At 45.4% G+C, this 14,429-nt stretch overlaps 1 long non-coding RNA gene across 1 annotated transcript; it reads right to left on the reverse strand.

Moving 5' to 3' along the window:
- Positions 1–6,166: 6,166 nt before the first annotated feature.
- Positions 6,167–12,046, reverse strand: LOC140723397 (uncharacterized). Its single transcript, XR_012097881.1, has 2 exons — positions 11,843–12,046; positions 6,167–6,432 (listed from the first exon to the last, which is right to left on the reverse strand). It is a non-coding gene; the product is annotated as an uncharacterized lncRNA (long non-coding RNA).
- Positions 12,047–14,429: the final 2,383 nt, after the last annotated feature.

The following is a 14,429-nucleotide window of genomic DNA, read 5'->3' on the forward strand; positions in this document are numbered from 1 at the left end:
CAATAGCGTTCACTGCGTCACTCAAATGGGATATCCAGTAATCTGGCGGATAGAAGACATTTACTACCCTGTTATTTCAGCCGTTGGAATTGCCGGTAAGCCGCTGGCACTCCTGCAAACGGCAGAAACTGAGAGTTAATTCCAATGTTCTGAAGTGTTTCTCTCGCTACTTGTTTCCACAGCCACCTGCCCAGTCCCCGCATTTCAGTGATGGGCGGAAGGCGCTGACAATATTAATCCCATTGCTTTCGTAGCAGGCAGCGCTCCATATTGGAGCCGAGATGCTGCCTTTGACTGAAATCCTCTCTGCTGGCTCGATATCATGAAATAATTGTGAATGGGAATGTCTGCACAGGAGGACACCGGGCTATACTGTATCCGTGGGAGCCAGCCGACCTTCTGTTCTGTCCGTATAAATCGACTGTGAATTGCGTGACTGAGTGACGGAACGACGCGAATGGGACTCTGCAGATGTGGATTTCATTTCATTCCTCTGCCGGTCAGAGCCAGTGATATTTACTGCGGACAAGGGGGCATTAAGACCGCTGTCAATTTAACCCATTTACAGAACTGGCGGAAAGTTCTCCGTCATGCCGATATTTCACACTCTCAGTGGCTTCATATGTCCGGATTCCACCATTTGTAGCAGGGGGAAAAAGTACAAGATCAAGTCTAAGACTATTATAATTTTTCCTGTATTACCTGACAAGTCAGTAATTTCTCTGCTTCTTTCTCGCCCTCTTGCAGTTAACCTGGTGGCGATTGTTATCCTGTCCCGAGGAAAGTGCGGTCTCTCCAAATGTATCACTCGCTACCTGCTGGGAATGGCAGCGGCCGATCTCCTGGTCGTTATCTCTGACCCTCTGCTGAAGTGGACTGTTTTCATATACTTTAGGTCTTCCTTCCTCTATAGAACTCCCGTTTGCAGGGTTGTTCGTTGCCTGCTTTTAGCAAGCACCGGGGTCTCTGTCTGGCTGACAGTCGCGTTCACCTGTGACAGATTTGTGGCCATTTGTTGTGAAAAGCTGAAAACAAAATATTGCACCGAAAGAACGGCGTCCGTGGTTATCGGGACAGTGAGTGTTCTGGGCTGTTTAGAAAGTATCCCTTTCTACTTTACATTGGATCCTTGGTTAATAAGTAATGGCGTTTTCTATGGTTGTGTGACCAAAGAGAGTTTCTATACGTCTCCCTCGTGGGCCGCACTTGAGATGATTCATCGTATTTTCCTGCCTTGTCTCCCGTTTGTTCTGATTTTATTGTTCAATGCTCTGACAGTTAGACGGATTTTTTCCGCCAATAAAGTCCGGATGGGTTTCCGGGGCCGCAGTATCGGAAAGAATGACAAGGACCCGGAGATGGAGAACCGAAGGAAATCGGTGGTTTTACTATTCAGTATAACCGGTAGTTTTATATTTCTGTGGTTAACACGGGTAGTATTTGATATTTACATACGGATTGCAAACAGCCCTCGTTACTCGGCCACGGATCCCATTTATATCGCAGAATCCACGGCGACGATGCTGCAGATCCTCAGCTCCTGCACCAACACATGTATTTACGCCGTGACTCAGAGCAAGTTCAGAGAGGAGCTGATGAACGCGGTGAAATACCCGCTGAAACTCTTAACCAAATTCCTTAAATCATAGAGCGATTTGTTTCTTTCTGAGGGAGATTTCAGTCAAACACCATGTTTCCTCCATAATCTATCCACTTGCCGATATGTAGAACCACGGGTAACAACTGAGCGCTGTGAAATACGCATGCGTTTTGTGATGATATATTTCACTCGCTGTTTACCCCGTACAGGTGAAATGTGTCCTTCATCGAATATGGAATATGTAGCGGTCACCTCAGCTGTAATTCACCCCGATGGAGGGTCTATATAGTCAGGTCCCTCTTCTTTTATTGTAATAAACTCCATAACATCTGACAGCGTTTTACTCTGTGTTGGTCCAGTTAGGAGGAATCCTCTCCCTTTTCTCTATTCTCTCCGTTGTTTCTGATTCGTCCTTTTCAGTGACGCTCACGGTGTTTTACTCCCAATATCCCTCACGTTGTCCTCCCTCACTCCTTCCCCCACCCCGGCAAGGGGAACGTGATCAGACTGAAACATAGCGGAGGTGTGTGTGTGTGTGTGTGTGTGTGTGTGTGTGTGTGTGTGTGTGTGTGTGTGTGTGTGTGTGTGTGTGTGTGTGTGTGTGTGTGTGTGTGTGTGTGTGTGTGTGTTTCTTTTCTTATCCAACTGCTTTTCCATCTCCGGACTGTTCCGCTTTGTCCTTTCATATCTGCCAATTTATCTCCGTTCACATCCTGAGGTCCCGTGAAAATCTGTTTCCTCTGTTCCCTGTTTCTCTCTGTCCACACGTCCGGTCCCGATCTGAACAAAATCTAATATCATCGTGGACTAGTGAGTTTCACCGTGAGGGAAACATGATCGGACTGGAACAGAGTGTGTGTGCGTTATTTTCCTTCTTTGTCAACCCCATCTCCATCTCCGACCTGCTCCCTCGTTGTTCCCGCATCTCTCCGGCTTTATCTCTGTTCACATCCCGAGGCCCCGTCACAGTCTCTTTCTTTCCCTCTGTTCTCTGTTTCTGTCTGACCACACCTTCCGTCCGGTCGCGTACTGAGCAAAGGAAATCTCATTGCAGGAACATATATTTATATCGATCATCAATGTACACTGAAATTTAATCAACTTCCAGAGCTACGGGAAAAAGTTATTTGTTTATTTTTTTTCTCTCTCCAATTAACTAAGCTCTACCTGGAAGTTGTATCGATGTATGAAAAATAAATGAATGATACTGGAAATATGAATTAAAATTACTTTGAAAGATGTTGTACCGCTTTCTTTGGAACGATACTGACTCTTTCGCATTTCCACTTCCGTCTCACTGATGTCTGTCCTGCCACCGATCAGTGTTATACAACACCGGTGATTCTCCTCGCCCGGTGCTGACGGAAGGACAGTCGACACGACAGATATCTTTTCAAGCGCTGAATAGATTTATGCACCTCGCACCAGTTAATACTAACTCAATGTTTTATCATAAATAATGTTTCCCGTGATACGTAAGGATTGTGTCCCATCTCCGGCCACCGTGAACACCAAAGCAGCGGGAATCCCAAGCGACGTCATTCTAGCCTTGTCCAATTTAACTCCCAATCAAATTGAGTAGCTTAAAGACTACAACATAATTGCCTGGCAAGATTAAATGACAAGAGCTTCGCATTCCGGAGTTGGTAATGACCTGGGGTTAATTTTGCCTCGTGAAGGCAGCGCAGTTTTGATCGTGTGGATAACCCGAGGCTTTTTTTCCCTGGGACAAAATGGCTAACACGCGGGGTATGCTTTTAATGTGCTTGGAAATAGGTACCGAGGGAATGTCACTGTTCAGTTTTCACACAGAGAGTGTTGGGTGCGTGGAATACACTGCCGGCGGCGCTGATGGAAGCGAATACAATAGGGCCTTTAAAAGCCTCTTAGATAGGTACATGGAACTTTGAAAAGTAGAGGTTTATGCCCTAGGGAAATACAAGCAGTTACTAGATCAGGTCACATGGAGGGCACAACATTACTGGCCGAAGGGCCTGTAATGGGCTGTAGGTTTCTGTGTTCTATGTTTTTTAATTGTAGTGTCGGCGACAGATGTTAGACACCCAGACATGCCTCTTACAACTGCTGGCAATTGTGCAGAGCGTTATGCACTGGGTTGTCAGCGGCGCCTTGTCCTTCGGTTAAATTGCCATTAGTAAATCCCTGACATGCTGTCTTGCTAATCGCCCTTCAGTATTGCAAAAAAAAAGTCACTCATTATCACGACCTGGTTTCGGAACTGGTAAAATAAGGGAATTTCAAGGACTGCAGGCTGGTACAAGCCCTTCCTGATCGAAAAGTGCTTTATGACAGGATTCATGCCTTCCATTGCCTCCAGCGACAAATCATGTAGCCGTATAGAGGGTAGAATTGCAGAGGTCTTCGTGTGGTGGGGCGGAATGTACAAGTCCCTCGTGATGTTTGTTTATCGCCCACCGAGAGGGAGGTGCCTGCGAAAGCAACACGTGTACGACATACTCAGGCAAAGCGGGCGGAGCAAACAGGTCAAACTGTGTTTTAACGATGAAGAAGGAAATATTATACACCTAGCCTGAGCGGAATGAAGTTGTCGAGTAGCGTTAGTATTATGCAGAGTTATACACCGTGTGCGGTTCAACTCCCATGAATTTTGAAGCGCGGGTCCGAGTAGTTCAGGAGTTGCAGGGTGTTTGATAGCTGTGGTGACATGAGGGGTTACGTTTGGCAGTTTAAATCGCTCATTCTGATACTCTCTCGAAAGCCCTTCTTCCACTTTGTCCTTTGGACCATAATAGATGTGTTCAGTTACAGAAAGAGTTTCTGCTCTGTTAGTCACGGAAAGGAGCTTCTGGTGATCGCTCGGCTGAGATGTGTCAGTGTATCGGACGGTGCGATGGAAATGTATCAGAGGTCGGCCTGTCAGGATAAACTGTCGTTGGTTAACATCTTAGTCCAAGTGTATTTCTAATTCTGTGTACGGCAGCGCAGAGTTGCTCTGCAAGTCTATCAAGTGTCAGGGAAATGAAGTCAGTTATATTGTCTCCTGATATTTGCCTGCACCTGGTTCCCTCTCCAAAATCACTATGCTGACGGACTGCCCCACTCGGGCAGACGAACACGGTCCCCTTTAACCGCATCCCCATGGTAACGGAATATCCATCATTATCGTTTCCCCCTCCATTCCTCTGGGGAATTCAAACGCGCTTTGTACTTCAGGCCAAGTGGGTTCCGCACACCACTTTTCAGAACATCTCAACATTTCCAGGCAAGGAGTTATAAATTTCACAAATTTGTCCCATAGCCCGAACTTCAGACGGGGTCTATAGCCCAGTTACCGAGGTGGTGCCAATCATAAATTTCTTTTTTGGATATTATGTAACAGGATCGAGTTCTGAATTCGCTTCTTTTTATTTCTCCCCGTTTCCTGTTCCAATACGCAAATTATAGTCGTATCCTCTTTTTTAAGACCCCTCAACGGTTCAGAGGCGGCGCTAAAAATGGGCTCATCTTGCCTTGCACAGTTCTTTGTCTTGCCGTTTGTCCCCCTCTTGCCCCTCTGCTTCAGTTGCCTGAGCGTTATCAGGCGGGTTCGGGGTGTTTGATTCTGTCGTGTAGCATCTGCTGACATGAAAACTTTGTCCAGACCTGATTCCGGCCTGGTCACAGGCTGTCTAGGTGAGGACATTTCTTTTGTTTGGACATGGTTTGGTCAGTCCGTCTTTTTTTATCTTTTGTTGTTTCGTAGGATGGTGTCGTTTAGCTACCTCCAGCACTTATTCAACTCAAGTCAAGTTTACTGTCATTTAACTACACACAAGCACAGCAGCGCACACTACACACACAACGCACAACCACTTATCAAAGCAAGGACAACACCCTCCGATGAGCCAGGCACAAATAAACAAATTAAAATGCATAAATAATAATACCATATTATATAATCATAATCCCACGTAGGATCTCCGTCACCAGTTTCTTGTTTAAAACATTTGATTTTCTTTAACTAAAAAGACCCTCAGAGGGTCACCGTCCTTTTTTCCAACCACACAAGCCAGACCTCATCAGCAGGGAGACACCAGCGGATCTCCCAGGGATTCCTTTACTCGTTCAACCTTCGGGTGCTTCGTTCTCGTTTTCTTCTTTACCTTTACAGAGAAAACTCCCCACATTTCACTCATCAACTTTACAATCATTACTTACCATCTTCCTTCGATCTACATACCTGGTTTTGATCCTTATCCTTACAGGGAACTCTCTCCCCCCGCATTTCTGATCAGCTTTACTGTCACTACTTCCCATCCGCCTTCAATCTACGTACCTGGTCCTGCAAAGGAAAATCTGTCACTCGCAGGCAGAAGCGCGATCAAAGTTCCGTTACATTCGTCTCTTCAAGTCATATTTATATCCATTGGATTTATTTACTAATCGGAGAACATCTTGGGTGGAACTAGGATCCGGATCCGGGTGGCGAACTCGAAGTTGCCTTTGCGACTCTCAGTTACTCCATCGTTCCACCCCGTTTTGTCGGGATCCTGCTGGACTACAGCAATTTGTCAGAGATATTTCAAAATGAAGTTCGGCACCAGATTTCAATAGGAGAATATTTTATTTTAGCAAGATATCACGCAGAGTCCACATGTGTGGAACTCTGAGGTACAAGTAAAAGGCTTGCCTTTAAATCTAGTAGTAGGGAAGCTTGCGAAACCGTAGAACAATAGAATCCGGTCATAATGTTGTTTTCTTGATTTGTGGTTCATCCGTTTCCACCCATCTGACTTGTGCAGCCGCGTTATCGTTCCGATGAGGAGAGGATATTCTTCAGTGGAAAACGCTGAAGTGTTCAATTTCACAACCTAAAGCAACATAAGATAAAACATCAGGATAATGAACGATACAAAGTCCTGCACCGCTTGATTCAGAGAACATGTAAGGAAGCGAAAGAGAATTGGATGAATGAACAGTGCGATGAAATTGAGCAGTATGAACGAAGTCATGATTACAGAGGACTTCACCAACAGGTAAAGGATATGAGGAAATGAAGGAGGACTGTGCCATCAGCTGGGTGTATGGAAGACGGTAGTGGTAATCCATGCCATGATAAAGAAGAGATCATGGACAGATGAGTTGAGTACATCTCGGAATTATTTGAAGATAGCAGGATTGAGGATTTACCACAATCAAATCAAATGACTAATCAGCAGAAAAACTATTGATGTCAGAGATGGAAAGTGCGATTTGGAGTCTAAAAGTCAGAAAGGCAGCCGGTGAAGATAAGATTTCCACACAAGTTCTGAAATCACTTGGCCCGAAGGGAAAATCGAACCTTTCAGCGATACTAAACAGTTATATGACAGGATATCTTCCGGAGGACTTTCTCAAATCGGTATTTATCGCCTTACCAAAAAAGCCAAGGACGATAAAATGTAACAAACACAGGACGATAAGCATTATGTCTCATTGCGTCAAGTTACTGTTGAAAATAGTGTTCGGCAGAATGAAAGGTACAATCAGCGGTGAAACTGAGGAAACACAGTTTGGTTTTCGTAAAGGCTCAGGAACAAGGGAAGGAACATTTGCGATGAGATACTTCCTGGAGAGATGCACTGAGGCACAAAAGACCATCTATTTATGCTTTATTGACTATGAAAAGGTTTTTGATTAAGAAAGACATGAGAAAGTAACAGAGACGCTGCATAAGTACGATCTGGGATGGGAGCATTTGCAAATAATAAGGAAATTGTATTGGAAACAGATAGCGGCGGTCAGGGCAGAAAATGGGCTATCACCATGGGCATGCATTAAACCAGGCGTAAGGCTCTCCGGATTTGTTCAACCTCTATGGAGAATGGATACTCCGGGAATGAGACCATCAGGAGACAGGTATTCCAATCGGAGGCCGGACGGTGGGAAACATCAGTTATGCGGATGACACCGCGTTGTTAGCTGACAGTGAAAGAGAACTGCAAATTATGCTGAATAAAGTGAGAGAAAGGCCTTGAATACGGACTAAAAATCAACCGTAAGAAAACAAAATCGATGGTGGTAAGCAAAACAAACACTGAAGACTCAGTCATGATGGTATCATTACAAGTGAATGGACAAGACATTGAACAGGTGCGAAAGTTTGATTATCTTGGCAGTTTTCTGACAGATGACGGGAGATGTGAAGTTGAGATCAGAAGGAGAATAGTTATGGCTAAGACCGAGTTCATGAAGCTAAATGATGTACTATGCAATCGGAAGGTAGACATCCAAAAGTAGAATCCGCTTCCTCGAGTGTTTCGTGTGGTCAGTGCTGAGGTGAGGATCAGAAATATGGACCCTGAAGAAGGATGACATGAAACGAATTAATGCTTTTGAAATGTGCTGCAGTCGACGAATGTTGAAGATCAGCTGGGTAGAGAAAGTTTCAAATGAGAGGGTTTTGTCCGAAGTTGGTAGACCACGGATATTGCTGGAGAAGATCATGAAGGTAAAAGTTGCTTATTGTGGACACGTTAAGTGGAGCGATAACATCTTGTCGGACTTGCTATATGGAAAGGTGGAGGGAAAGAAAGGAAGAGGAAGGCAACGAACAACGTGGCTGGATAACATCAAGGATTGGACCAAGCTAGATTAGTCTAGGGATGTTGTGGACAGAGCGACATGCGGGAAATTGTCCACCAACTGGAAATTCCAGAGGTGAACTAACGACGACGACGAAACAACATACAGCACAGGAAACGGTATATTCGGAAATGTCGTCACAAGGACGGAGGTTGGAGATCAGAGAGAGAGGGAGGTGGCGGAGAAGGTTAGGAGGGAGAGAGAACGCCAATGCGGGTTTGGAAGGAGTCGGGTCAAGGGAAGGAGTTCACCGAGACGGGTTGGATGATTCGGCAGCACTTTACAATAGTGCCACTGCAGTCCCAGAATGCTATGCGTGACGGAAAGCTCTCTAGACCCTCACGCTGCATTTTTCTCGGTTCTGACTCACTCTTCCCCACACTCCCTCATCCAAGACTTACCACGTCCGCACACTCTCTCACGTCTCTCTGCCCAGGCCTGGTCTCTTTCTCGCCCCAGTGTCTCTCCGTATATCTCGGTCTAACTCGGGCTCCGATCTCTCCAGCCATTCGGAATCGCTCTCATCACCCTGCCTCTCTCTCCACACATAGTCCCCCTCTTCTGTCTCTGTTCTCCACTATCCCACTATCCCCTCCAGCTACCCCCCCCCTCTCTCTCTCTCTGTCTGTCTGTCTGTCTCTCTCTCTCTCTCTCTCTCTCTCTCTCTCTCTCTCTCTCTCTCTCTCCGTCTCTCTCTCCTCTCTCTTTCTCTCCACATTGCTCTCTCGTACCTCACTTTCAGATTCTTTCCATCTCCATTCTTTCTGCCCACAAGTTCCCCTCTCTCCACACTCGCCTTCTACTTCACCTTCATTACTGAAATGCAGTGAGGCACCAATGGCTCAGAAACATTGTAATAAAACATTTGCCTCGCACCCGCCGTCACGATATCTCACAACAAAAACACTAAAAGCGGCACAAACAAACTGCGAGGGGAACTCGGCAGGTCAGGCAGCATCTACGGGAATGAATAATCAGCCGAAGTGTCGGGCCGAGACCCTCCTCCAGGACCGGAAACGAAGTGGAGAGACGCCAGAATAAAAAGGTAACGGAGGAGGAAAAGGATAGCTGGATGGTGATAGGTCAAGTCTGCTGGACAGGAAAACTGAAGGGATGGAGAGGAAGGAATTGGATTGGAATGGAGAGTGGTCAACAGGAGAAAGAGAAGCTGGAGTGGACGGACGAGGAGATGATAGGCAGGTGAGAATAGTTAAAAGGCCAGACTGGAGAATAGAACAAAAGGGTGATCATTCCTTCTACCGGAAGGAGAATCGATATCCATACCATATGGATGGAGTCTATCCAAAACACATATACAGCGGCATGCAAAAGCTTGGGCAACCCTGGTCAAAATTTCTGTTACTGTGATTAATCAAGTGAGTAGAAGATGAAATGATCTCAAAAAGTCATAAAGTTAAAGTAGAAAAATGTTTTTCAACAGTTTAAACAAGATTAGTATATATTTTTGTTTTGTTTTGTTTTGTACACTTTTAGAGTGATAAAAGGAAAAGAACACCATGCAAAGGTTTGGGCACCCAAAGAGATTTAAGCTCTCAGATACCGTTTAGCAAGGTCTCAGACCCTAATTTGCTTGTGAGGGCTCTGGCTTGTTCACAGTCATCGTTAGGAATGGCCAGGTGATACAAATTTCAAAGCCTTGTAAACACCCTAACTCCTCAAACCTAGTCCCAACAATTAGCAGCCAGGGGCTCCTATAAGCAGCTGGCTAGCACTCTGAAAATTAAAATAAATGATGCCCACAAAGTAGTAGAAGGCTATAAGAAAATAGCAAAGCCTTTCCAGGTAGCCGTTTCCTCAGTTAGTAATGTAATTAAGAAATGTCAATTAGACGAACGGTGGAGGTCAAGCTGAGGTCTGGAAGATCAAGAAAACTTTCCGAGAGAATTGCTTGTAGGATTGATAGAAAAGCAAATCAGAACCTCCGTTTTACTGCAAAAGACCTTCAGGAAGATCTAACAGACTCTGGCGTGGTGGTGCTCTGTTCTACTGTGCAGCGATACCTGCACAAAAATGACCTTCATGGAAGAGTCATCAGAGGGAAATCTTTCCTGCGTCCTCACCACAGTCGTCAGCGTCAGAAGTTTGCAAAGGAGTATCTAAACAAGCCCGATGCTTCCTGTTGACTAATGAAGTTAAAATAGAACTTATTGGCCGCAATGAGCAAAGGTATCTTTGGAGAAAAAAAAGGGTGTAGACGTTCATGAAAATAACACCAGCAAATTATTGAAGCAAACATCACACCATCTGCAAAAAAGCTGAAGATGAAAATAGGATGGCTTCTAAAGCAGAATAATGATCCCAATCACACTTCGAAATCCACAACTGGATGTTTTGCCATGGCCCTCACAGTCCCCCGACCTAAATATCACGGAAAATCTTTGGATATACCTCAAAAGAGCAATATATGCAAGACGGCCCAAGAATTTTACAGAACTAGGAGCATTTTGCAAGGAAAAATGGGCGAAATTCCCAAAACAAGAATTGAAAGACTCTTAGGTAACACGAGTGAATCTGCAGATGCTGAAAATAAAGAAAGACTCTTAGCTGGCTACAGAAAGCGTTTACAAGCTGTGATACTTGCCAAAGGGGTATTACTAAGTAGTGACCATGCAGGTTGCACAAACATTTGCTTCGGGCTCTTTTCGTTTTTTTAAAAATTATTTTTAAACTCTAAGAATGGAAATAAAACAGTAATCTTGCTTAAAATATTAAAGAAATGTGTCATCTTTAACTTTATGTTTCTTTTTTTTGGAAATCAAGTCATCCTTTCCTCGCTTAGCTATTGACAGTAACAGAGATATTGACCAGGGCTGCCCCAACTTCTGCATGCCCCTGGAGGTTGTTGCTCCTCCACCCTGACGGTGGTCTCATCAGGGAAGAAGAGGAAACTGCGGAACAGGAACAGGAATCGGCATTAATATGTTTGGCCTGGGGGAAGATCTGTTTTTGGCGGATGGAGCTGAGCTGCTCGAGGAAATGGTTCCCAATCAACGATGGGTCTCGCCAATGTAGAGAAGGACGTTTCGGGAACGTTGGGCACACAGACTACCCCAGTGGATTCGTAGGTAAATTGTTGCCTCACCTGGAAGGGCTGTTTGGGGAAAGGACTGGTGGTGAGGTTGGAGGTGGATGGGCAGGTGTAGCGCTGCGGCCGCTTGCAGGGATAAGCGCCGGGAGGGAGATCAATGGTGAGGGACGGAAGGGAAACGGAATAATGGAGGAAGTGATCTCTGTGGAAAGCGGAGTGTGGTTTGGGAACGGTGATGGGGTGGTAAAGGTAAATTTGTTTGTACGATTTCTTCGGAGAAGGTGGAAGCTGCAAATTGGGATTTTTTGGGTGCAGAACGTCGTGGGGTGGTAGGTTAGAGCAAGAGGAACTCCATCGCCGATAAACTGATGGAAGACTTGGTGAGCGCGGATGGAGTGATCCCACTTTTAAAGCGATGCTACCGACAAAGATATTACTACCACCCGTCGCCATCTCTCCGCTCCCCGCTGTTACATTCAGCCCTCCGCACCATTCTCCCTCGCGGTGCATATCCCTGTAAGCACCCAAAGTACTACACCCGCACATTCATCTCCTCCCTCACCATCAGTCCGGGCCCAAACAGTCTGCCAGGTAAGGCAACACTTCACCTGAGAATCCGCTGTGGTCGTCCATTGTGTCTGGTGCTCCTGTCGGGCACTCCTCTACATTGGAGAGACCCGGGACATAATGGGCTCGTTCCGTTCATCACCACCGCTCCATCCGTGAATAGCGGAGCTTTCTGGTGTCCAAACATTTTAATTCTGATTCCCAATCCGACATCTTCTGTCCATTGCTTCATCTTGTGCCACAGTGAGGCTGACCTCAAGAGGGAGGAGCGACAACTTACTTTCCGTCCAGGTAACCTCTAACCTGGTGTCATGAATATCGAAATAAAGATCCCTCCCTCTCCCCACTTCTGCTGTTCACCACGTTGGTTCATGCCTATTCTCACCCGCCTTTCACCTCACACGGCGTCCCTAAATACCTCCGGTTTTCCTGTACCCCACTGTCCTCTCTTATCAGATTCCTTCCGCTCCAGCCCTTCGTCGTTCACCTGGTTTCATCTCTCACCTTTCCCCACTAACGCCATTTTATTCTGGCGTCTTCCCCCTTACTCTCCAGACGTGAAGAAAGATTTCTACCCGATATATCAAGCACTTATTCATTTCCATAAATGCCTTCCGCACTGCTGCATTCATCCGGCAAGTAAGTGTGTGTGTGTGTGTGTGTGTGAGTGTGTGTGTGGGGTGTGTGTGTGTGTATGTGTGTGAGTGTGTGTGTGTGGGGGTGTGTGTATGTGTGTGAGTGTGTGTGTGTGTGTGTGGTGTGTGTGTGTTTGTGTGTGTGTGGTGTGTGTGTGTTTGTGTGTGTGTGTGAGTGTGTGTGTGGGGTGTGTGTGTGTGTATGTGTGTGAGTGTGTGTGTGTGGGGGTGTGTGTATGTGTGTGAGTGTGTGTGTGGGGTGTGTGGGTGTATGTGTGTGAGTGCGTGTGTGTGTGTGTGTGTGTGTGCGGGGTGTGTGTGTGTATGTGTGTGTGTGTGTGTGTGTCTGTGTGTGAGTGTGTGTGTGTGTGTGTGTGTGTGTTGCCTTGGATTTTCAGCACCTGCTGAATTAGCCGTGTTTAAAATATTAATGTGTGTGTGCAATTTGAAAATTTGAAATGGATGGATACGCACGGACGAGTGAATGATTCAGCAATAGTTCACCGCAGTTCGTGTTTTCGGAGAAAATGTGAAAAGAAGACAATCATCTCTACTCACAATCTCAGCAGGAATAAAATTCAGCACAAAAATAAACAGAAATGTATCACGTGTTCTGCTCCTAATAGTGATGGATTTTATACGAACGACAAAATGCCCTGTAATAACGCAATACCTCACAACGGTGGTGCACCTCAAAATAACACAAAATCTGTCACACTTTACCAGTCCAGGCTATTTCAGCTTCCGGAGTGGTAAAGAAATATCAGCAAATTTACAAGTTTATAATTGCAAATCACTGGACTAGTAAATTGGGCAGAGAACCAACTGAATTGTAAACGGCAAAAACCGTGTCACGAGTATAGTTAATTTAACCACTTCCGCTGTAACGACGACAGATACACGAAACAAGGGGCAAATAGAGGGGTTGCATTGAAACCAGTTGGACACGAACATTATACCTCAATCTCCAGAACAAGGGGGCAGTATTTTCATTATATTAAATAGTCAATCAGATATAGGTTTGAGTGGGAATCTCTTCACTGTGCCGCAGTAACGGGAGCACTGTATTTCATACAGTATTCCTCACAAGGGGTCCAGAGATTTCTGTTTTACCCGATTAGCTGCGAGGGTGGAATTGTCCACCCTCCAGACACCAATCACACTAGTTTCATCACGTGATGCCCGAACCCAGGCGCCCGATTCAATCACTGAGCTACTCTCCATGCGGAAAAGCATGGAGAGAGTTGGTCGAAAGCAAAGTCGGTGCATCATACCGACTTCCCCCATGTCTATACATTTCAGAAGGTCGGTTGTTCCTCTGTGGCTTTACTTTCACATTCCGCACTCCCGTCTCCGAAGTGACAGGATTTCCTGAACCACTGGATCTGCAGGTCGATTCCTTATTTTCCTGGTCACAGCCTGTAATTCAGACAGTATCCTGGTAGAGCACTCTTTCAAAAGCTGCCGCATACTTATTTCCCATAAGGGTAGAACCAGACGACTACAGGCTGACAAATGTGATTCCTCTGTTCAGGAAATGGGGAGAAGATAGCACTGAGAATCACAGACCAGAGTCTTACTTCAGCGGTGGCTGAATTATTGGAAGGACAGGATTTACTAGTAATTGGAGAAACATTGTCTGATTAAGGATTTTCAACATGGCTTTCTAAGGATCATGTCAAGAAACACGAACCTGACGAATTCTGTGATGATGTGAAGAAACAAATTTTTTTATTATTTTTTTTTAAGTTTATGAGGACACTCAGTCCTCTTTTATTGTCATTTAGAAATGCATGCTTGCATTAAGAAATGATACAATGTTCCTCCAGAGTGATATCACAAAATAAAAAAAGGACAAACCAGGACTCTCACATTGATGAAGGTAGAACAGTGGGTGTGTTGCAGGTGGATTTTAGTAAGGCGTTTGATAGGGTTCTCCATTGTAGGGTCATTCATAAATTCTGGTGGCATACGAGCTGAAAATGTGGCTGTG

The sequence above is a fragment of the Hemitrygon akajei genome, unplaced genomic scaffold (genome assembly GCF_048418815.1).
Source record: "Hemitrygon akajei unplaced genomic scaffold, sHemAka1.3 Scf000111, whole genome shotgun sequence".
Taxonomy (NCBI): Eukaryota; Metazoa; Chordata; class Chondrichthyes; order Myliobatiformes; family Dasyatidae; genus Hemitrygon; species Hemitrygon akajei.